At 45.5% G+C, this 25019-nt stretch overlaps 1 protein-coding gene across 6 annotated transcripts in view; it reads right to left on the reverse strand.

Annotated features, from left to right (window-relative positions):
• The window catches only part of CFLAR (CASP8 and FADD like apoptosis regulator), a 388388-nt gene extending 373281 nt beyond the window's left edge, over positions 1-15107 (reverse strand). For 3 of the 6 annotated variants that reach the window (XM_085649015.1, XM_085649014.1, XM_085649021.1), the window contains exon 1: positions 7294-7361. The gene's annotated coding sequence lies outside the window, so the exon portion shown is untranslated. Of the gene's footprint in view, positions 1-6521; positions 6646-7293; positions 7362-15052 lie in introns of those variants that run through there. The other 3 variants (XM_085649018.1, XM_085649016.1, XM_085649017.1) reach the window with 2 other exon arrangements.
• Positions 15108-25019: the final 9912 nt, after the last annotated feature.

Here is a 25019-nt window from a genome sequence, read left to right on the forward strand (position 1 = left end):
TGCGCACAGCAGTTTGTTTTGTCCTTAATACTAATTGTTATGTTGTTTCCCTGTTCAAGACAACTCTTTAATGATTGCTGTATTGATTGTTTTTCCTCTGTTTTCTTGAATGTGTTCTCCGAGCACTTCATCTGCCTGTTTTGCATTTGTACATGAAGTAAATAGGCACGCTCTTGTATATATGGGTATGTGCGTAGTTACACAAGTATTTTTGTAAACAGCTTTATCGTCTCAAAACATAGTAATGCTGTAGATAACAAGCAACACAATTATAACGAATTTATTTACCCCAAAGGATGAACTGTTTGAGTCGGTCCAGCTGTGATTCAAATTTGTATCTTAAGGATCTCTACATATCTGTGGCAAATATCAATGTCAGCCCCATCATTTTGCTGTTTGCTTTGTAGTCATTTCTATTTTTATTTACTTCAGGGCTGTCTGTGCTGTGGACTTCCAGCTTTTATTTGCAGGAATTTATTTACATTTTTCATGTATTTATAGCACTGTCTTGTATATACTGATTTTGTTTTCTAACTCTCCCTTCCTTACTTCTTCAATTGTAGTTACTTTTATACAATTGTCTTCTCATGGTCATGCTTCTTTGAAACAGTTGGTATTCAGCACTAATGAACTTATTATTGTAAGCCAGTGTCATACATTCCGGGAATGTAATAACATTGCATTTATTAAAGTCTCTACATCGGGTCATGTCAAAGAAAAAGTGTTGTTTTACTTAGACAGCCTAGTGTTAATTTGCCTGATCACTTTACAATTAGTGTGACCAGTAACTTTGTAACAGCACTCTCCCTAGATGAAAAGTCTTGCTGGTTGTGGCCAATATATTTGTTAGCACTCCAAAATAGTAATGCAGTTCCAAGTCCCTCGTTACTGCACAGGCTCAATCTTTTGTTCTGTGGCCAGCTGCAAAGCTGAAACTTCTATATCCTTCCTCGCACCACTCCCTGTATGACGCCTTCTTACAGTCTCTTCACGCTGCTCCAAGATAACAGGAATAGAGAGTTGTGTTATTGAAGCAAGCCATTCTGCTTTGCAGAAGTGACCCCACTTGGGCACGCCTGGCTATAGACACTTCTGTATTGGCCACCTCATACCAAGGACTGCGGCTGCCAGGGTGGGAGGGGGGGGGGGGGGGTCACTAGCCATTTGAATTTGCACACTTGCAGCCTATTTAGAGACCAAGAACCAGTTTATGGGTATTCAGTGGGCTACTTCCACCGCTTCTGCAGTGTTGCACACTGCACACGTGTGAATCTGTTTTCTCCTTGCAGCCGGGTATTCAGTCCTTGCTTGCATGAGGGCAGAAAGCAGAGCCAGGTATGTATCCTGTAGTACAAATACCCTGACCACCACGTTCTCCTTGGTTATTGAGGAAGATGGTCTCCTTCCATGCGTCCCGGTACTCTCCCTCGCTGGAATGCCATGTTCTACCATTCACTTCCAGTCCAGGAGTAGAGTGTAAAGTCCAGTGTCCTGGCTGGACTCGCTCTTGCAGAACGCCAGTGTCCTTAAACCATGGCACACTGTACGTGGCATCAACATAGGAGAAGTATTTCTTAAGTCAGCCCCAAATCTTGGGGTTACCCATGCCTAGAGTGCAGTGTGCCCTCAGATCAAAAGAACTGTGTACTAAGCACTACATAAACGGTCAATATTTGCAATGTCGTGGTATAAATAACAGGCCACATGGAAGGGTAATATGTGTGTATTAATACCATGATCTCTGTTGACAACTAAATGGGCTGTTGAAGTGGACACAGCGGACGATTTTTGGTTCGCGGGTGGAAATGAGCATCAGGAAAATGACCACAAACTACTGAGGTTAGGATCTTTTAAATCACAAAAAGAAGTGTTGCTCTGGCGTGGGTGGAGGGACATTGCACAAGGGCCGTTGGTCTAATGCTCGTTGATCCTTTTCAGAGCGAAAGCAGTTCAAAGGATTCCGCTGTGTGCGAAAAGGGATCCAAAAACAGATGTTAACGCATTTCGTTCGGTGTAAAACTGACACAAAAAAAAAGATAGGGAGCAGTTTACAGGGCGTTTCTCATTAACAGACAATCCGTATATTTGAGTACTGTCACATTTATGAGACATTTCCATTACAGGTGATTATTTCTACGCATGATTACCAGTGGCGGCACGCCTATTGGGGCGTGGGGGTGTCGTCCCACTGCTTTCTCGCGGTGCGAGAAGGCAGAAATATAAACGGTAAAAACTACCATTTATGTTTCTGCCTTCTCGCATTGCGAGAAAGCAGAAGTGCCGCTGTGTCTGGTTGGGGGCGGGAGGGTGGGCGGTCCTGCTCGAGGGCGGGGGGGGGGGGGAGGGGTGGGGGAAAGAGAGTGGCTTACTGTTGTGGGTACTGGCTGTTTGGTCTGCCCTAGAGCAGGACCACCCATTCTCCCTTGTTCTCTACGCAGAGAAAATGTCCCGGCTGCGACGCTCACCTGCTGCGCCTGCCAGCCTTGTGATTGGCTTGAGTTGCGTTGCGTAGGGGAGGGAAGCTGCCTCCTGGCTGCTTCCTACAGCAGGAACACGCAGACCCACCAGTACAGCGTGGCCGGCCTTAAGCGGAGGCAACTCAGTTACGTACTTTTTTTGTTGTCAATTTTTGTATTCCCCACCCGCGAGTCCCCCCTCCATCGAGCATGCCGGCCGCCACTGTGTCTCTCGTGCAGTTACTCGTACGTGATTTTGGCCTGCGAACTCATGCCGCCAATGGGCTGTATTTGGGATGGTTGAGGTAGTATGGAACAGCGTGCCCCGTTCTAGAGCAATAGATGGCTCAGAGCGCACTGCCGTCGTATTTCTAAACTGCTTGTTGGACAGTCGCTTTTCTTACCAGGATTTGTCTCTTTGTTAACTAAGTAGTAACAGTGCTAACATTAGCTTAGCACTTTCCAGCGCGCGCGGTCGAGGCCGAGAGCAACATTTGTCTCAGCGCGAGCCCCAGTGGGTATAAAGGGCGCGGATATTATCAGGAACGATAAAGATCTCTTGCCAATTGTCTCGCCTGCAGCGGTCTTCTTATAAATCGGCCATTAATCCCTTCAGGAAGAAATATGCCTTCTTCTTTTAACCAGAATTAGCAAAATATAAAAGTCCTGATTCCCTGCCATTGTTGTCGATTCTTTGAGGGACATTTCCCAACAGTCATTGTTTAAACGGTTGTCTGGAGGAATCAAGCGAAACTTAATAAACAATGCCGTGACCGGTTCATTTCAAGCGGTTGTGGAGAAGCTTTTCTTAAGCGGATTACCTTCTAAGAAGTGCTTCTTTGACTGAGGCGTGCTTAAGGCGTCTAAAATAAATTTCCCTCCATTTAGAGAAATTATTTCCACTTGTTTGAAATATATTCTAGTACCTCCCTCAAACCCTCTGTTTTGTTTGTAATGTATCCATTCTATTACAGTATTGTTCTTCTGTAATCTCCTGTGGGCAAGGTTTCTGTTTTTTCCCAATTTAGACAATTTGTTTTTTGAGCCATCTCAAAATGACTCTCTCATCCCTCTAATCTGTATTTTGATTTTAATATTTTAGCAGATATTAGTTTTTAAATTGCATTCACCGCAGTCCATTCTTCTGATGTAGTACCAATAGCAAGTGGTCATATTCTATTCCCATGTTTTGCTTTTGTATTATTTCTCGGTGTATAAATTGACTGTATATTTGATTAGTTTTACATGCAGCAAGACGTTTCACAATTGGTAATGCAGAAGGCAGATAAATTGTTTTCTACTGTTTATTCGGCCACTGGTGCTTACACCCTTCACTCACAGAGACTATTAGAATATTGAGAAACAACCAAGACTCTGAAGGGTCTGAAATTGTAATAACACGCATGTAAACCGAGAGAGAGGCCCTCATCTGAGGGTGGAAGAGCTACATGAGTAGGACGTTGGAGTTTGTATCAGTTGGTGACATCAAGTAGTTTTTCATGACGATTGTTTTCACTGAACAAAGTCTAAGACGTTCAAAGACACTTACGAGCAAAAACAAGCATTTACAATGCAATGGTCTCGGCATTGGTAAAGTTAGAGCTATTGGCATTGCTCATGACATTATTTTTGCTTATGTTTTTTTTTTTTCAAACATTTAAAGAAACGGCATTGTCATGAGCAATGCCAATAGCTCTAACTTTAACAATGCCTAGACCGTTGCATTGTAAATGCTTTTTTTTTTTAACATGCGCAGAAGCTTACGGATCCCTAGTTGCCTGACTTACCGGCTCACTTGCGGATGCCGCTGCCCTCGGTGCGCGCTCCGACGAATCACTCTCTCTGTACAGAACATAAAACAGCTTTCGGAAAGGGGACTCCACCGCCTTACCACGAGTTTCTGCATTGTAGGCGCGCCTGGCCTCAATGCGCTATAAATTACATATTCCAGGGAGCGCATTTTAAGTCAAGTGGTCTGCGGGAGACTCTTATAAACAGTGTAATGGGCCAATTTTCAGAGCGGGGGTGATATGTGTGACATTCTGTGTGTCAGGCCACGCAGGTGTTTTGTGCGCTCTGGGAAAGACACTAGATTGAGAGCCTAACGTGGTCCAGTGTTACGGTTGATTATTTGGAAATAGGAGCGCTGTGTTCTAATCCCGGTTATAACTTGAACATAGTGTGACCCTGGGCAACGGCTTTATCTGCCATCGTCACTAATCTCAGATAACACGGACATGGTAACAACACTCCTGTCTGATGTCGTGTGACAGGTTCTGCAGGAGCCTCACGCACAGACCTTGCGCTGCACGCACACACTCGGGTCAGTGCGCACCTATCTGCCCCTGCAGCACTCCAGGCTCAGACAAAGCCCATCCCAGCCGAACTGACACCAGTGACAGGACGCAGGCTTTCGGCGCAGCCCGGCTGCCTACCTTGATGCCCTGCTGCTGGCTGGTGAGGGTCAGCTTGGACTCGTCCAGGAGCAGAACTTCACAGTAGAATTCCTCCGGGACGGCGCAGAAACACCACATCCCTGCGCAGGGGGCTCTGGCAGAGAGGGCGGCGGGGTGCGCATCCAGGCTGGGAGGGAGGGAGTCAGGTGCGGACGGGCTGCGTGTGCATGGCAGGGCGTGCGGGGGAGGCTGGCGGCACCTGGAACAGCAGGCACCGGCATGCACTGAGCCCGGGCTGAAGCCTTCCCTCGGCAGGAGCCCGGCTCACACCTCACAAGGAGGATCAGCTACTGGAACTCCCCCGGGAGCATGAACAGGCACAGGGAGGCGGGGCTCACCATAGAGGAAGAGTCCTCCAGCGGCTAGAGGGTGTCAGCCTCTTAAAGAGACACGCAGCACGCAGACCCGAGGCCATTGTGCCTTCTGCCTCCAGCCTCATTAATTAATAAGTGCGCTTAGGAACATCTATTCAAGACGCAGCCGCTTTAAGGGGGTGTGGTGAAATTGTCCTCCATAACTGCGTATTTCAAAAAACCTTCATTCAACAATCTGGCACATATAGTAGCAGTGTGTTTGTTCTTTCGCGTGCGTGACGGTGAGACCGGTTAGACCTCAATTAATCTCACTAACAGGAGCAAACAGTGCGAGCCTCGCTTACCATGACTTGTATCCAATTCGTATGCAAGCCTTTAAACATCTACGAGAAATACCGAATTAAACAGGCCGAGGGCACCGGAAGACACCACCGCCTTTCTCCGACGCAAAACAGAAATGCCTCGGAGAAAGGCAGCGTCGTTTTCGGATTCGGGGGCGTGTTTTGCTGTTAACTCCTCCTTGAGACTTCTTGCAAAAAACACACCCCCCGATCCGAAAAGGACGGGGCCTAATCTGAATGACTGACCTCTTCTCCAATGGCTGGCCAGCATTCAAGAGGCCAGCCAATGGAGAACAGGGGAGAAGAGGGGCGGGTTCAAGACCCTCTTCTCCAAGTCATTAAATCTCGGAGCTAGACTGTGCAAGCGCAGCCTTCGCAGCCAAGACCTAAAAAGGGGCAAAGTCAAAGAAAACAAGCATTGGCATAGCCAATAGGTCTCGCTTTTGGGATCTTATAAGTATTTAGTAATGCAGCACAATAGCCGTGGCCCTTGGTGCAACAACATCAACTGTTGCATGGCTAAACACTTATAAGGTCCCAAAGGTGAGACCTATTGGCTATGCCAATGCTTGTTTAAAAATCCTCCTGTGGTGAGAACCCCTGTGAACTTTATTTAGTGCATTTTTATGAAGCGCGGGCATTACCCAAAGGTGTCAGAGCGCTGTACAATAGAGTTAATTACGTTACAAGAGAAAAGTGGTACAAAATAGAACATTACACAGACTAAAAATGAAGGGTACACAAACACAAAATCCAACAAAGCACACAGGGGTGAGGAATGTACAGGAAAAAATACAAATTTACAATTAAGAGCGAACTTCCAAGAGGGGTCTGAGTATGAAAGTATTAGTTCTGAAAGTGCCTTTGGAAGAGAAGAGATTTGAGTTCAGCTTTGAAGATCTGGGAAAAGGAGGTGGCACGAAGCCATGGGGTAAGTGAGTTCCATATTCTCACCCATTGCCTGAGAAGGATTACGCCACCGATCTTTCATAAGTCACCAGCCGCCACTGAATTGATTACGTGGCACACGCGAAGCAGAAAATGCAGTGTCTGTGGGCTGGCTCCTCATGACCTGCCCTGGTGGCCCCCTTTTATTCCCCCCCCTGGCCCACGAGCGCGCCCCCTGATTGGGGGGGGGCTCGCTCCTGCCTTCGGGGCCAATCCTGGCACCCGTCGGCCTAGCCCTTCATTTACATACCCGTGGGGGTGGCCGGGGGAGGGGCGCCGCCCCCGGACGGCGTTTTGCCCGGGCCCCTATCGGGTCCGGCTTCGCCTACCCGGCCCGGGCTCTATCTCGTCTCTGGGTAGCTCGGTCTGCCTGCACAGACGGACACCGAGTCACGGGGAGGCAGGCCAGGACCAGCATGTACAGAGGTAGTAGTCCAGTACGTTACCACCTGCCGTGTTAACTTACCTGAAGACCACTAAAACGAGAAAAGACGGAATTTCTTAATTTCTGAAAGGAAACCTTATATATACAAAGTGAAAACCATCCCACGTTCTCTTAGAATTTTCCCAAGTATTCCTAAATTAAAACCACAGCGAACCGAAGCAGAAGTTCCCTAGAAAAGACGATTACAGAAAACTCCGAAAGAATCCAAACTCCGAAAGAATCCATATTTAAATACGAAGCAGTGCTCTCCGCTCTCTCCCGACGCTCAAGCATTCACCCTCCCTCACGCAGACAGGGGCTCCCCCCGCAAGTCAGCACGCGCCCCAGCCCTACCTGAAGATGTCGAACTCTAGCATACTGGCAAAACAGCAGGCCAATGACAGGGGCCCGCCCCCGGAAATAAAAAGAAGGAAACGAAACCAAAAGAGAGCGAGCGTAGCTGAAAGAGAGGGGGACTGAGTAGGCGTTCGGACGGAGGGGGCGTGACTGCATACGTCATTCTACAACTCCACACATCATCTATTCATGTTGGAAAGAGTCCAGAGGGGATTTTCAGACACTACCGCGCTCTGAACCGACACAAAAAGTAATTATATGTTACAAACGCCATACGGGCGACGTCGAAGATGAGTAAAAACTGCGATCCTGCACTTCAGCCAACTAATGTGTAAGTATGTACATCTTAAGTAACGTACTTGGTTCTATTGTAAAGCGCTCTGACACCTTTGGGTAAAGTCCGCGCTATATAAAAATGCATTAAATAAATAAACACCTGTGGCTCCCTCCTCAGTATCCAGCATAACCAAAAGGGAACTTAAAACATGGGCAGGGGCGTAACACAGGCCCCCGCGGTGTGGGGGGGCCCCCACGCTCCAGGGGCCCCCTCACTCTCAGCTGAGGAGACGGCTGCGCCTGCAACCAAGCCTCTTCAGCCTCCCCAAGTCCCCATAAATTAAACTGTGAGCGCACGCAACGGTGACGGCATTTAAGCCTCCAAGTCTTCCCTCTCTCTTCAGTTCAAGAAACGGATATTACCCTCTCTTTCCTCATTTGGCTTATTTGCTCCTCTGTGAAATGGATCCAAAAAACACTTTCACTGACCTGCGAGCTAACAAAGACCTACCAGAGTATCCACGGGTCCTGGGTCCAGAGAGGGGCACTGTCGACGGGGCGCCAACGCTGTGTGTCTCCCCCGCCGCCAAACAACATCCTCGGCCGCAGTTGGGGGAGACTACAGCTCCCGTGAGCCTCAGCGGTCCTGCCTACTTCCGCCCAATAGCGCGCCCAGAGGCGCTTCAAAAACACCGGCTCCCTCGGTGGAGCGGTGGGACACTTTCACTGACCTGCGAGCTAACAAAGACCTACCAGAGTATCCATGGGTCCTGGGTCCAGAGAGGGGCACTGTCGACAGGGCGCCAACGCTGTGTGTCTCCCCCGCCACCAAACAACATCCTCGGCCGCAGTTGGGGGAGACTACAGCTCCCGTGAGCCTCAGCGGTCCTGCCTACTTCCGCCCAATAGCGCGCCCGGAGGCGCTTCAAAAACACCGGCTCCCTCGGTGGAGCGGTGGGACACTTTCACTGACCTGCGAGCTAACAAAGACCTACCAGAGTATCCACGGGTCCTGGGTCCAGAGAGGGGCACTGTCGACGGGGCGCCAACGCTGTGTGTCTCCCCTGCCGCCAAACAACATCCTCGGATGCAGTTGGGGGAGACTACAGCTCCCGTGAGCCTCAGCGGTCCTGCCTACTTCCGCCCAATAGCGCGCCCGGAGGCGCTTCAAAAACACCAGCTCCCTCGGTGGAGCGGTGGGACACTTTCACTGACCTGCGAGCTAACAAAGACCTACCAGAGTATCCACGGGTCCTGGGTCCAGAGAGGGGCACTGTCGACGGGGCGCCAACGCTGTGTGTCTCCCCCGCCGCCAAACAACATCCTCGGCCGCAGTTGGGGGAGACTACAGCTCCCGTGAGCCTCAGCGGTCCTGCCTACTTCCGCCCAATAGCGCGCCCGGAGGCGCTTCAAAAACACCGGCTCCCTCGGTGGAGCGGTGGGACACTTTCACTGACCTGCGAGCTAACAAAGACCTACCAGAGTATCCACGGGTCCTGGGTCCAGAGAGGGGCACTGTCGACGGGGCGCCAACGCTGTGTGTCTCCCCCGCCGCCAAACAACATCCTCGGCCGCAGTTGGGGGAGACTACAGCTCCCGTGAGCCTCAGCGGTCCTGCCTACTTCCGCCCAATAGCGCGCCCGGAGGCGCTTCAAAAACACCGGCTCCCTCGGTGGAGCGGTGGGACACTTTCACTGACCTGCGAGCTAACAAAGACCTACCAGAGTATCCATGGGTCCTGGGTCCAGAGAGGGGCACTGTCGACGGGGCGCCAACGCTGTGTGTCTCCCCCGCCGCCAAACAACATCCTCAGAGGGTGGGCCGTCAGGGGCCAGAGGAGGCCGGGCAGGGCCACCCATCGTTACTGCAACGCTCAGAACCTGTGAGAAAGAGGTACGTTATACCCCAGGGATTATCTTCACCGCCACTCACGGACTGGTCTAGTTCGCCCTTTGGAATAGACATTTACTAGCCAACATAACTGAGTCGGACTGCGTAGTTTGTGTATTTTGTTTTGTACCTTAATTTCCGCTCCAAATATGGAAACACGCAAAAGCGCCGTGGGCACTTTAGACGCCTACTTATTAAGAGCAGAATCCTTAATCAACCAGGAAATACAATCCACTGAAAGGAGGCTTTCTATAGAACCAACCACCAGATTAATCAGAACTTCTGACGTCCCAAATCCACCCTTAATGACTAATTCACTCACCCTGATATCTGCCTTTGACTCCCTGGCCTATCCCCTTTTAAATTCACCGGGGTGCACAGGAGCATCGCCAAAACCCACCCCCCCAAAAATGAAAGGACCCCTAACTCGAGGGAAAGCTAAAACCAAACCGAATAACGGAAGGGGGGCACAAAGAAAAGGTCAACCTCACAAACTGGGGAAGACTTTAATTCATCCAGCCACTTGTGACATAGGCACACAGACAGAAGTAAACAACCAAACTCCCTCCGCCCAAATAGACGCCCTCGGTGCAATGATCGAGACGACAGTTCACAATAGCGTAAAGGCAATCCAAACAGCAGTAAACCAAGACATAGAAGAGAAATTGGGCGAAATGATCTCCATACTTTCTGCTGTCTTTGAAGACAAATTTGTTCAACTTAAGAAAACATTACTTGAGGGTATAACACGACTAAACTCGCCCAGAACACAGGCTGTAAACAGCCAATCTACCTCTCATGAGGAACAGCCTTCACTTTCTGTCACAGAACACCCTAACAACCCTATTGCAGGAACTCCTATCACCCCCTCTATAGTCACACCGTCAAATAACCAGGGTACTAAGGGGGAGATCAGACCAAATGTAATAGTGGAACAACCCTTAAGAGCTCCTATAAGTCCGAACCATAATAAAACGTTCGCTTCCATAACCTCTCCAACTTTCAATAAAGATAGCCTAAATTTACCACCAGCCGCTCTCCCATACGTCCTAGTCTTAACAGGTGTTCCACCCTTAAAAAAAGACTCAACAGAAACATGGGTTTCACTTAGAAATAAGGTTATGGATTGGCTCACCAAAAACACATATTTTCACCCAAACCACATAAATCAGATTCTGATGGTCAGAAGAGTGGGTTGGATTGGGGACTCCCATAAAAAGCGTCCTGGAAATTGTATAGTCATAAATTTCAAATCGCCAGGTCTAGTGCGCTCCCTCCTCAGGATCAATAGGGGCACAACACATGAAAATACAAACATCAATTTGGTGTCACTCGATTTTTTCTACCTTACCGAGCAAATAAATGACCGCAGAAGGAACGGGTGCATCTTCTTACAAAACAGATTCGAACAACTTGCTACACTAGAGGAGGTGGACTGACAACCAACACCCCCAGTTAATCCCGTTCCCCCAAATGTTATCCTGACTCCTTCCACACCAAACGGACACCCTGAGTCCAACTATGACCACGGCAAGAAGACGGCTCCTTCCATTTTCAGCCCCCAAGTGCTCTTAGTCCAAACTGGGCCCTCCCCTATCTCTAAATTCATTAGCGTGCCTGAAAACATAGCCCTTTTGACAGATAGACCTTGCAGGGAGGACCACATTAGCCCACCCGCGGACCCCTCAGCCGCCAAATCAAAAGCTCCAAGGATTCCCACTAGTCTTAATAAAACTTCCCCGAAGAACTCAGATTTAAATATAACTTTCTGGAACATATCGGGCCTTCGACTAAAGATCCACAATGAAGGGTGGTTAAATTTCATTAAAGATAGCGACATTATCGCCTTCCAGGAGACATGGGCAACCACCCCTATTCACATAAACGGTTTAAAAATTTTTTTTAGCCCAGCCTTAGCCTCAACATCAGGCAGAGCAAAGGGCGGATTGGCCACCTACGTCTCAAACCTAATCCCAACCTTGGAAGCTCACCCTCTCAAAAACGAGACACAATATCGAGATATTACGTGTAACCGTAAGTAGAACGCCACCGATTCTGATAGTTAATATCTATAATAATCTCACAGACCCCAGTTTCATGGAGATTATTAAAGAAATTCGATACTTTCTACAAAAACAAACTATTCATAGCAAAGGGAAAGAACCAATAATAATTTGGGGAGGGGACTTTAACTTCACATTATGCAAGAGTAGACATAATGGCAACTGTGGCTACATAGACCATCTAAACAATAATATCACCCATTTTTCGCATTCTCATAAGGGGTCTTTTTTGAATGAGACCATGACCCTCCTTCAACTAGCCTTTGCAAATGAACTTATTGAGCCCCCAGTTGTCTTTGCCCCAACCTTTAATGGCAGAGGATTATCTTCTTGCATCAACTTTATCTTGGCAGGAAATATTTTCTCAGACCTGATCACCGCAGTCACTACTCATGACTGTGTATTTAGTGACCATTTTCCACTGTCCATTACCATTCATACTACCGCTTCACAAAAAAAGGCTCAAACATTATACCACGATGATAACATCTCAATGCCCCGTCCAAACGGTTACGCACTCAAATGGTCTCATATGGATCCCACCGCCATTTTACAAACCATACTCAAAGCGGCACGTTCAGCCTTTGTAGTTTGTCTAACGGAGACGTCATCTCCCGGTGAGATCGTAGCCAATCACGAGAAAATAATCCTAGAAGTAAAAAATGCTCTGACAGCGCCCCCAAATGGGCAGAAAATTCTAAAGGACAAACCTAAGTTTCGGTGGTTTAACCCAGCTTGCTCTAGAGCTTACAAAACCCTTAAAAAAACTTTTAAAAAATCTCCAAGAAATGTTTCAGAGGTCTTACAAGCCAGGAAAACATATAACAAAGTAATTACATCCAGGAAAAAAGAACTAAAAGAGGCACACTGGACTGCCTTACACAATAGTTGTCACAACAAAGATTCGGTTACCTTCTGGGAGATTGTTAATTCCTCCTTTCTCGCAGGCCCTAAAGATAGTGGCACACTCGAAACAACTATCACTGAACTAGAGTGGGTCACTCACTTCTCAAAAAAAATTTCAATACCGGTAGAGGAAAGTCGACAGACCCACATTCCTCAAGTGGACCGATTCAACCCACTAGTTATGGACTTCAACCTCGCTGAGGTGAAGACGGCCCTTAACGTAAGTAGATCAGGAAAGGTCCCGGGACCAGACGGTGTCCCTATGGACCTTTATAAATCGAACATCGATCTTTGGGCACCCCTGCTACTTAACGTTCTAGAGGCACTGGGTAAGGTAGGATTACCAACTTCCTGGTCAGACTCGATCCTAGTCCCTATTTTCAAAAAGGGTAGTAGGAATAGCCCTGCATGCTATCTACCCATATCCCTACTGGACTCTTTAGGAAAAACAGTAGGTAGAATCCTTTTAGCACGCTTACAAAACTGGGAAGAGGCAAACAATATTTTATCTGACCTCCAATTCGGCTTCAGGGAAGGAAGAGGCACCATTGAACAGGTCCTTAACCTCACACTTCTGAGAGTGAAGTATGTCTTCGAAAAGGGTGGCAGCCTCTGCATGGCATACGTTGACCTATCCGCAGCCTTCGACTGCGTAGCCCACAACAAGCTATGGAGCATAATGCTACAAATGGGAATTGATACTAACCTGGTCAATTACATCAGGGAAATTTACTCCAATACGACCACTAGGGTAAGATACGGCTTAGGGGGGCAGCTAACTTCACCTTTTGGAATTGAGCGGGGTGTCAGCCAGGGTTGTGGCCTGGCTCCCTTCCTTTTCAATCTCTACACAAACGGATTGGAAGCAGCCCTGCTAAAGGGCAGCCAGGACCAACCATACGTTCAATCGCGCCCGATCCCCGCCCTCCTCTATGCGGACGACGCAGTCATAGTCGCCCGCACCCCCCTGGAGCTACAACGGGCCCTGGATAGATACAAAAACTTCATGAACCTCTTGGATCTAAACATCAACGTCAAAAAGACCTTTACAATGGCATCAGGTAAACTATCCCGAAAAATGAAAAACATCTACTTAAAAGACATCAAAATAGAACATACAACTACCTACCCTTACCTGGGAGTTGTAATAGACAACAAAGGCACCTGGAAAAGCGCAATAGAAAATAGAAAATTACAATATCTCAAAGCAACAACGGCCCTGAGAGCGTTTGCACGGAGATTGGGCAAAAGAGCCTCCAAAGAAATGCTTGACATTTATAACTCAAAATGCCTTAGCACGGCAACCTATGGGGCAGGGATCTGGGGCAACGTACGAGTCGATTCAATCCAAAAGGTAGAGAACACCTTTTTGAAATTCTTGCTGGCAGTCCCGTCGTCCACTTCGATTTTTAATATCCACAGTGAACTGGGCCTCCCATACATCACAGACGTGATACGAATGCAGCCAGTTCTTCTATGGCACCGAGTCTGGTCCACACCGGAATTAGAATTCACACAGGCACTTATCTCTGATTGCATGAATCTGGAGCACGGGTCACATATCACCTGGCTATCTTATGTTAAAAACTTTCTATTTGATTTAGGACTTGATCATTTTTTCTCTAACCCTTATAAAATGAATTTAATGCCTAGAAAGAGATTACGAGACATGTGCATAAGCCACCTAGCAGACTTGCGTCTGGTTCTTGAATCAAGTAAAAACTCAGTACAGCTCTTTCTCCCCATTCAGACCACAGACCAATTAGAGCCTTATCTGAATTCAAGCTTAAGTAACTATGAGAAATTCTTACTGACTAGATTGCGACTTAATACGTTCCATCGGCTAATTACCTTTCCACCGATAAATGACTGGACCCCTCAATTGACCCCATGTCCCTGTGACGATCTTTCTGCCCAATCGACCCTGCACGTAATTATGTTTTGCAAATTCTACACCGAACCAAGAAAGTTATATTTGATCCCTTTTTTGAAACAGCTGGGCCTAATTCAATGTCGACCAGCACTAATGGTTCTCCAAATGCTAGAAACAGAAATACTGGCAAAAAATATTACTACGTTTTTTAAAATTCTGCGTGCGACACAGAACAAACCTCTAAACGGAAACTTATTCCCCCCTCATACATCTAAAAAGACGGTCCCCACAAATCACTTAAAACACACCCTACGATGAACTGGGATTACCCCCCTACGCATCCTAAATCTGCTATTGGGGGGTTTGTTTTTGTTCCGTCTTTATAATTTTTAGCACCTTTACAATTTTATTCGCTGCGTAATGGCTACGAAAGGCATACAAATACTTCTTCGCAAATTTGCACATATTCTTATCCAGTTAGGCAAAAACTAAATGACTGCTTTTAACGATTAACTTTTCTATCACTTTTAACAAACAAAAAAATGTATTTTAAATTGATGTCAAATGTATAATTGTAATTGCTTTTCTTTTATGTAAATGCTTTTATGGTATGTAAATGCCTTACCGAATAAAGCTTTTCATTCAAATACGAAGCAGTGCTCTCCGCTCTCTCCCGACGCTCAAGCATTCACCCTTCCTCACGCAGACAGGGGCTCCCACCGCAAGTCAGCACGCGCCCCAGCCCTACCTGAAGATGTCGAACTCTAGCATACAGGCAAAACAGCAGGCCCATGACAGGTGCCCGCCCCCGGAAATAAAAAGAAGGAAACGAAACCAAAAGAGAGCGAGCGTAGCTGAAAGAGAGGGGGACTGAGTAGGCGTTCGGACGGAGGGGACGTGACTGCATACGTCATTCTACAACTCCATACATCATCTATTTATGTTGGAAAGAGTCCAGAGGGGATTTTCAGACACTACCGCGCTCTGAACCGACACAAAAAGTAATTATATGTTACAAACGCCATACGGGCGACGTCGAAGATGAGTAAAAACTGCGATCCTGCACTTCAGCCAACTAATGTGTAAGTATGTACATCTTAAGTAACATACTTGGTTCTATTGTGAAGCGCTCTGACACCTTTGGGTAAAGTCCGCGCTATATAAAAATGCATTAAATAAATAAACACCTGTGGCTCCCTCCTCAGTTTCCAGAATAACCAAAAGGGAACTTAAAACATGGGCAGGGGCGTAACACAGGCCCCCGCGGTGTGGGGGGGCCCCCACGCTCCAGGGGCCCCCTCACTCTCAGCTGAGGAGACGGCTGCGCCTGCAAGCAAGCCTCTTCAGCCTCCCCAAGTCCCCATAAATTAAACTGTGAGCGCACGCAACGGTGACGGCATCTAAGCCTCCAAGTCTTCCCCCTCATTCTGTCTCGCTCCTCAGTTCAAGAAACGGATATTACCCTCTCTTTCCTCCTTTCGTTTATTTGCTCCTCTGTGAAATGGATCCAAAAAAGAATAACATTTTTGTTGGAAACGTTGTCTTTTTCTGACACAAGTGCAGCCTGGGGGTGGAGAGAAATAAAACATTACAAATATGAAAAATAAATAACTAATTAAAGCAAGACAGAGTGGTTGCAAGGTGTCCAGATTGATTTATTTACTCCTAAACACATTAGCGTCACTTTACAGTGTTTGCCAGTGAATTGATACTTTTGTTTACTCCTCTCTCTTTGAACAACATTGTTTTCCCTGTGTGGGAAAGTGCACCTTGCCTGGAGGTACTGAAATACCTGCTTGATGGGTGAATTGGAAAACAAAATGTGTACAGCGGAACAGGCGATAAAATTATCGCCGCTTTGGCGGCAGAAAACTGCTGCTAAAACGGCGATAATGGGCTTGATAATATGCTCTATGGAATTCCAATTGAAGCTTAGTTTAGATGTCCTTCACATCTAACATGGGCTTCAATTGGAATTCCATAGAGCATATTGTCAAGCCCATTATCGCCGATTTAGCGGCGATAATTTTATCGCTTGTCTTGGTAATATGCCCCGTGATCTTTTTAAACCATACTGCCTATGTTTTGAAAGAATATAAGCAATGGGCACTGAAACAAGTCCCTTTCAGGCCCTGTAGTCATGGCCTTACCTTTTCATGCAAAAGCACTCACTAATTTCAGAATAATGAGTGTAAAAGGAAAAAGGTAACCATGTTGTTCCTGCTTACATTTCACATGCTTTACTTAATCTTGCATTCCCTATGAGTGTTTGCTTTTTCTAGGATGTTTTTAATTTCTTTTAGGCAGCATATTGCTCTTGTCTAGTGCGTAATTAGAATTGAGTCACATCCAGGTGTTTATAGCGGGTCAGTGCAGTGCAAGTTTCTCTCAGTGCGGCAGTATGATGTTCAGTGGGAGAGAGGATGTGGTGCTATGGTCAGAGCTGCTGAAGTGGAACTGGTGAACCAGGTTCAGCCTTAATGACCAGGCTCCCAGACCACTCTCCTGAGGGAGCACATTCCTGTGCTACACTTTAGAAGGCGCCGCAAGATCTTAAAAGCCCTGGTGTCTTAGTACCAGCAGGTGGACCCTAGCGGTGGCAAGTGTGGATTACCCTTGAAAGCCTGTCCACCACTATCCATGAAGTTCACCTCCAGTCTTGGGGACAGACCCATGAAGCAGCACACCATAGAGTGGCAGTGACTCTGTCACTGAGGTCACAGGACCCTTGAGCAGGGTGGCTCTAGGGCAGTGCGACCGCACCGGGCGCTAACTTCAGGTGGGGGCATCGTGTTTGTAAGTATATTATGGTTTTAAAAGCACTTGCTGCCTCCTTCCTGGCCTCCAACATTTTTGGGCAACAATAAAAATGTCTTGATAACTCCAGTGATTAATGTTCTTAGTAGAGAGAGATGCTGTTTTGTCTAGTGGAAGGTTTGACTCATGAAAAGGAATGGCAGAGGTGTAATGTGCATGCTGCTAAGAACATGTGCCATGCAGATCACAAAGTGCACATAATGTGAATAGGTCAGTGGGTTACTGCTTTTGTCAGAGAGACCCTATTGTTACTTGCAGTTAATAAGTTAAAATCCTAACATAGAACAGTGAGCTATTAACTGTCATGTAAGATCTGCATGCAAACTCCAAGGTATAAATTAGAGCGTATGTTTTTTTCCCCAGTCTTTGATTATCCTAATGTTGCAAAAAAGGGTTCATTTGGGTAGAAATCAATTCTGATTATTAAAGAGAACCCCTAACCATGGTATTATGTTTTTAATTCTGAGTTTGTGTTTCTGCAGACCAATCACTATTGAACTATGCTGCCTACTAGTATGGTTGTCATGTGACTCCTACACCTTGTAGTCCTTTGTCTTATGTAACAATTCCTACACAGTGATTTACACACATATGAATGATTGTCTCTGTGTAATATCGGTGATGTAAAGTGCTCTGATACCCTTCACTGGTATTAGTGGTGCTGTAAATTTTCTGATACTTTATTATTTTGAAATTTTTACACATGCTAACAGTCTCTGCAAAGATTTTTCCTAATTAGTCCTAGTGGAACATACAACTGCAGCAATGAGAAAGGTGACCAGTCAACCTTTGCAAAGGGCCCTCCACTTCACAGCAGCACAAGTCACATTTTTTAGTAACTTTTGATGTGTTTTAGCTATAAACAATTTATTAGTTAAAATCGTCAGATTATGCAGCAGATGATATATTATGTGGCAAATATGGCAAACGCCATAGTTATGTGGAAAGCATTTGCAAACTAGGATATTTTGCCATTCATGTTTGAACTCTCTCTCTAGGCATCCATCCCAAACTGGGTTTCGCCCCTCTCAAGGGACTGAAACAGCCTTACTGGCAGTCGCAGAAGTCTCTAGAAGGATTCTTGATGCAGGTGGTTCTCTAGCAGTGATATTGTTAGATCTCAGCGCGGCATTTGATACGGTTAATTGCCGTATCGTAATTCATCGACTCAAAGATCTGGGTGTGACTGGAACAGCCCTGAAAAGGCCGTACTCTTTCCTCGAGGGTAGATCCTTCCAGGTCTTCGAGGGCGAGGCCATTTCAAGCCCTAGGCCCCTTTAATGTGGAGTGCCTCAGGGGTCGTCCCTGAGTCCCACTCTCTTTAATGTTTACATAGCTTCTCTCGCAGACATTGTTCTACCCTTTGGGGTGCATGTAATTACATATGCCAACGACACTCAATTAGTGGTGGCATTTAACTGCAAAAGCAGTTCCCCTACTTGTCTTGGCCCATGCCTCGAGGAGGTGATGAGGTGGATGTGCCATTCCCATCTAAAACTGAATGGTGATAAGACCGAGCTTATGTTGCTCGGTAATCCCTCCCCCCTCAAGGTTTCCTCTATCTGGACAGCATGTATGGGCCCTGTGCCTGTCCCCAAATCCAAAATAAAGAGTTTGGGTTTCTGGCTTGATTCTGAGCTTAGCTTAAAAACCCAAGCAAGGAAAGTTGTTGCCTCCTACTTCGGTATTCTAAGACTGCTGCGTAAAGTATTGCCTTTGCTACCCCCTCAAGCAAGAAAGCTTGTGGTCCAGGCACTTGTCTTATCCCGCCTGGACTATGGCAACGCTCTTTATCTCTGTGCTTCCTGTGCGGTCTTTAAGAAACTTCAAATCATGCAAAATTGTGCCGCAAGGATTCTTGAGGGTACTCCAAGCCGCCAGTCAGACAAAGCTGCACTTAGGTCTTTACATTGGCTTTCTATTCAGGAAAGAGTCCACTTTAAAGCCCTCTGCACTACCCATAAGATGCTAGGGGGTGTGGGACCGGCTATCATTTCTTCCTTTGTCCAGCCCTACCAAGCCAACAGGCGGTTACGTTCAAATGACCTCCACCTGGCGTCTGTTCCCAGAATCAAGAGGTCCAGAAGTGGCGGCCGGCTCTTCTCTTACAATGCCGCTGAACTCTGGAACTCCTTGCCGCTTCAGCTACATAAAGAGCCAGAACACACCGTCTTCCGCAGGAGGCTCAAAACCTGGCTTTTCCCTAATTGGTTGCCACAGCTTAGTGCCGTTTCTGCCCTAGCGCTGGGATGCCTTCGGGTAACCATGCGCTTTATAAATGCTATTTCATTTCATTTCATCCATTTCATTTAATTTCAACTGCTCTTGTGGAAAAAGGGAGGAGAAGTGCTGATGACAGAAACTCCATGGCTGGGAGACAAATGGCTTGCGATTCCACTTTTAAGGATATTTGGGACATTCCGTGATTGGTAATGTATCCCACTTTGTGAATGTACTTTAATGTTAATAACACATATTTAACCTTAAATAAACATGTGTATCTATTGGTTAAATTAAATAATGTAATAAGCTGTAACCGGTTAGTGAAATGGGAAACGAATACTAAAAATTGGGATATTTTGCTCTTTCTGCCACACCTCTCACTCAGCCCACTGACCCAATCCATTGTTTATTCCCATCCTCTGATTCTCCTCCCACAGTTCCCCTACTTTTTTTTCCCCCACTTCGACCACTGCCTGGCACTAACATGCATTAGAGACAACTGTGGCCTTTTACCTCTGGGTCTCTAAGAGAATGACACCTCAGGTCCATACACGAGGGCTGAACACAGCACGTTTCTGGGTTCTCCGCACAACGTGTTTGCTATTTGATGCCAGACTTCTGCAGCTTGTGTTGAGGAAATTAAACATCCCCTTGTGCTTGTATAAAACATAGCTGCCAAGTGGCATTGGCACCATGTCGTGTCCATTCGTAGCTTTTATCCAACAACACTTTGCATGCTGGAATGTTTAACCCCTTACTTAGATGGTCACAGCACAACTCCCAGAATGCAAGGCGCTGTTGGCTTAAAATCCAGGCCTGGCTGGCGCTGTCACACGTGACGATAGAGCCATTTGGAGGCAATGGTGAATCTGTAATTTAGCAGGCGTTTCTATACTCTTAGTAAATTGTAAATACCGCCAGTGTTGACACACTGAGGTCTGAGGCCTCTGTTTGTTATGAAGTAAGGCCCAGTCTGGTGGTTCAGGTCAGTCCTCGTGAGGGAAGCTGCTGGACTTGTTTTTACCATGCACTTTGAAAGTATTTTCACCTTGATGCAAGAAGAAAGATGTATTGTTTTACAAAACATGCTTGACTTTTGTATATTGCTGGACTGGTGATTGCTTTATTTTGCACTTTGAAAGTATTTGCACTTTTTCTTTTGCTTTACCAACTACAGTTTGTATAAATTGTCATTAGGTACTTGCTGATATGGTTTGTTTTTATTCTACATGCAGTCTTATTTATGGTGTTGCTTGCACTTGTCTGTAATACGTGTACCTTAAATCTTGTATTTAGCATTGTTTACACTACAGAAATGATAAATTAAAACAGACAAACATCTGCATCAATGTTCTGAAGCATCCAGTTTTCTTCCTCAGCCTTGTTTGCCTGCCTGTTTTTCAGTGCTTACTAATAAAGACATTATGAGTGAAATTGCTTCCTCAGTTCACGTTATTATCATGCACAACCCTTGACAGTCGCTAGTGTGTGGCATGCAGATAATTCACCAGTCTATTTCTCTTGACTTTCGCAGGATACTGAGTTATAGCTTGTGTACTTCTCATGTATATTGTCAGTCGAGTTTTTATGAAATTGCAGGTTTGGGTTGGTCTTTCAAAGTTTCAAGGTATTGTCAATTCTATTTCAGACCCTTCATAGTTGTTCTTGTGTTCTTCAGCAATAGGCAGTGCCTGAGACAATAGGATTGCTCCTTGTCATTGTTCTGATTGCTGCCTCAGTTAAATAATCTGCTTTTGACAGTATTGTTATAAATGGCATAGCTTGTATGTTAAGAGTGTTTCCCACTTTCTCATTAGAACTTAGAGAAAGACAATATAGAGGCATTTCATTTAAATGTTGGAGGTTTCAAATCAAAATATGCTAGATTTCTGGGTGGCAGGGCAAAGTGGTAGATGTTGGGCCGCGCCGCCGGGGAAGGGGGGCCCCCTCCATGTGCTTTGCAGGGGGGCCCCCTCAAGTTTTGTTACGCCAATGCATAGCATGCCCTAGAATCGATCAATATTTTTTCCTGGAAAGTGTTGTAGATGAATCTAGTGCCTAGTTTCATGTAAAACGCTTTCCAGGAAAAATTATTGATCGATTTCTGAACAGACTATACCATTACGGTAATCCACAGCAGCGATGAGATTCCTCTGAACCAATCACATGTTTACTCGATCTGGCATTTCCTAAGAATCTTTGCTTTTTCCAAGATATTGTGAATCTGTAACGTTTTTTCATGCAGCATATTATCCTTGTATATAGTGCATACTGTGAACTGAGTCACTTCTTGAAGCTTATGCGAGTCCGGTTTATGGGTGTTTACAATGGGCCACAACAGGTGACGGTGTGGGGCAGGGGATTAAGTGAAAGTGGTGTGTGTTTTGGTTGTTTTAGCAATTTGCTATGTGGAGTTTTCCCTTTTTCAATCTACAAGAGACTCCTGCCTCATTCTTGAATATTTCGAGCAAGGCCCACCTCCATGCTTCAGTGAATAGTTCTGCAGAAAACAAGGTGTGTGTGAGACTGATTAAGAACACACAATACACAGAGCGCCATGAGTGCAGGGGATAGCGATAGCACTCAGTACTTTGGCCATGTTTACATATGGATAGTGAGGGCAGATAAGGCCTGCAGGTCATATCTAGTGAACCCATTTGCCTGCTGCGACTTCACAGACAAAACGTAGTCTCCAGCTCACCCCCCACTCTTGTGATTAATCATCTCATACCTGCACCATGCCTTAAGCCAAGTTTTTAATCAAACTTAAAAGTCAGAGGTGAGACACCACGTGTCATAAGCACTGTTGAAACAGACTCACAATAAAAAGTGAACTTTAATAATGCCTTGAGAGGCATCCTTATGTTCAAAGCATGCAGATGTTAATTTTTGTACGACCATGTCCGCTTTCCTAATAAAAGTCCCAAATAGCAACTTCTAAAATACCTCAAAATCGCGCGCATGAGCTGCAAAGGAGGACCTTTAGCCGTCGCGCTGGTCATTTTCAAGCACACACTCGTGCTTGTGGCGGCATCCACCTTGCGGGAGCGAGCAGGGGCGCGCCACAAGCACGAGTGCTGTGCTTGAAAATGAGCAGTCTGCACACGCACGCAGCAGTCCCGGGCTCGCTCTCTCTCCTCTCTCCTCTCTTCTCTCTCCTCTCTCTCTCTCACTCTTTCCCTTTCTCTCGCTCTCTCTCTCTCTCCCTCCCGCCCCTTGCTGGCAAACCATGTCCATAAAGCATTGGGGTGGGCTGACTTGCAGCTCTGCCCACGGTCATCTCTACCCACAACACACTCCCAGCCAGCCATTAAAATCGAATTCACTCTAGACTCATGGCTTGTTGCAAAAGGAGAAAAATGTAGCATGGAGGCGTTTTTAAACATTATGCTGGATGTGAAAATAAAACTGTGCTGCCAGACTTGAAACAACTGAAGAGCTATATATGTGGTTTGGAATGGGTCAACAGGACTTTGTTTCAGAGATTAATGAACACAATCTGAATTTAAAATTTACATGTGACATAAGCTGCAAAACTATCACATTTTTACATACCAAGGTATACATCTCCCACAATGGTCTGGCAACTGCCCTGTATAGAAAACCCACAGCGGGTAATTCGATACTGCACGTGACTAGTGCCCCCCCACTTAATTAACAGCATCCCCTACGGGGAGATGTTAAGAATCAAGAGAATTTGTAGTGAGGAGCAAGATATGCGGGAAAATCAAGAAAAATGCAAAAATAGATTTTTACAACGTGGGTACAGGAATCGCACTATTGAAACAGCAATATCCAAAACTAGATCTAGAGGAAGGCAGGATTTATTACAATATAAATCCAAGTCAAACACTATTGCGGACGCCACCTTGAGGGAACCTACAAGATTGATACTGGGGTACAGTAGACAGGAAGGACAGATCAGGGCAATTATAAGACGCAATTGGCCCATATTAACGGGAGATCCTGTTATTGGTGGCGCATTACCTAAAAAACCATCTATAACATTTAGAAAAACAACATTAATGGGTAATGCACTCATGAAAAACAACCCAGAAGATGTGGAATCTCACACATGGTTGAGCCCCAGAACAGATTTCTATAAATGCTCCAATTGCAAGGCATGCCAATACGGTGTGAACACTAAAAATTATCAAACTGCCTTTAGTTCAAAGCAACACACCATATCTAAATATCTGTCATGGAAAACAGAGTATGCAGTATATGCACTGATATGTAGTTGCAACCTTACATACATAGGCAGTACTAAACTGCCAGTGCATAAAAGAATTCTGCAACACACCCGGGCTATTGTAAATAAAGACCCCAGTTACCCCGTGGCGAGGCATTTTAAAGAACAACATCAGAGTAGCCTCAAACATTTCAAATATTATGTGTTAGACACAGTGCCTTTCAACAAAAAGGGTGGTAATAGAGAGGCCAGACTGCGTCGTTTGGAGACCAGGTATATATTAGAACTAGATACCAAACAACCCAGGGGTCTCAATACTTGTGAAGATTTACATACATATCTATAAAAATACGACCAGTAATCGTTTTTAAATTTGCTCCATATTATCCACTTTACATTTTTATTCAATATTTATGTGTGTATTTATTTATCTGTTTATCTACCCATTCATTTAGTAGGTATTTAAATGATTAGGTATTTGCGACACATTATTGGATTGTTGGGATGTTGTGGGTTGTTACATTGTCTCATTAAACTGTCTCATCATATAGGGGTATTACTGAAACAAGATCTATGCCCCTTAACTTTAGACGCCATAATAGAGGTATCTAACAATTTGTATATACTTCATGAATTAATTGGTTGAAAAATACTACAAATTAGGAGGATTTTAGTTAATTTTTTGAGATTTTAGGTTGGAATGATTTTATAACAATTTTTATTGTATATATCATTTTGTGGGAATCAGCCTATTGATCTTTTCTAAAATTAACTACCGGTTATTTGTCCTTCTATCCCTTATATACTGACCATGATGTAAGCAGCATCTAGGCACTTATGGGTAAATGGCATTGTCCATACCTAGAACATTGGTCAGATATTTGCTAAAGCTGCTCGCACTATCTGTACACATACAACTTTATTTGCACTTCTCTTGCACGTTTGCACATAACTTTAACATACAGGGGTCTCATTTGTTTAGTATATTGGGGGGCAACTCTTTTATTTTTTGCACTTAGTCACTTTATTTTCACAACAGCAGGAAATTTCAGCATTAATCGGGATAACGAGAAAAAAATATATAATTATGATGAAGGGATAGAGCAATATTAAGATTGATGTATATCCCCGTACCCATCAATATTGTTTTAAATAATATTGTTTTAAATAATATATACTCATAAACATAGGGATCCACCTGTGGGTACAGTATGTCAAGAAACTCCCGCAGAAAAATATGTATCCCACAGTCGTGGAGAATACACATCAGTTGTTTAAATACCCCTCACACACCAAAAGGGCCCTTGGTGTCATGCTTCATCATAGGGGTCTTCCCGCCCCTCTACGGGACGGGGCGTGCTACGACCTACGTCTGCGTGGGAGCACTGTTATTAATGAGACGACTATGTGTAATGCGAGGGTGTGAGAGGAAGGGTCAGGAGTGGATGGAAACGTGAATTAAAAAATACCTGGCTCTTTGGTC

This window comes from Triturus cristatus, chromosome 3_2 (genome assembly GCF_964204655.1).
Source record: "Triturus cristatus chromosome 3_2, aTriCri1.1, whole genome shotgun sequence".
NCBI classification, from domain to species: domain Eukaryota; kingdom Metazoa; phylum Chordata; class Amphibia; order Caudata; family Salamandridae; genus Triturus; species Triturus cristatus.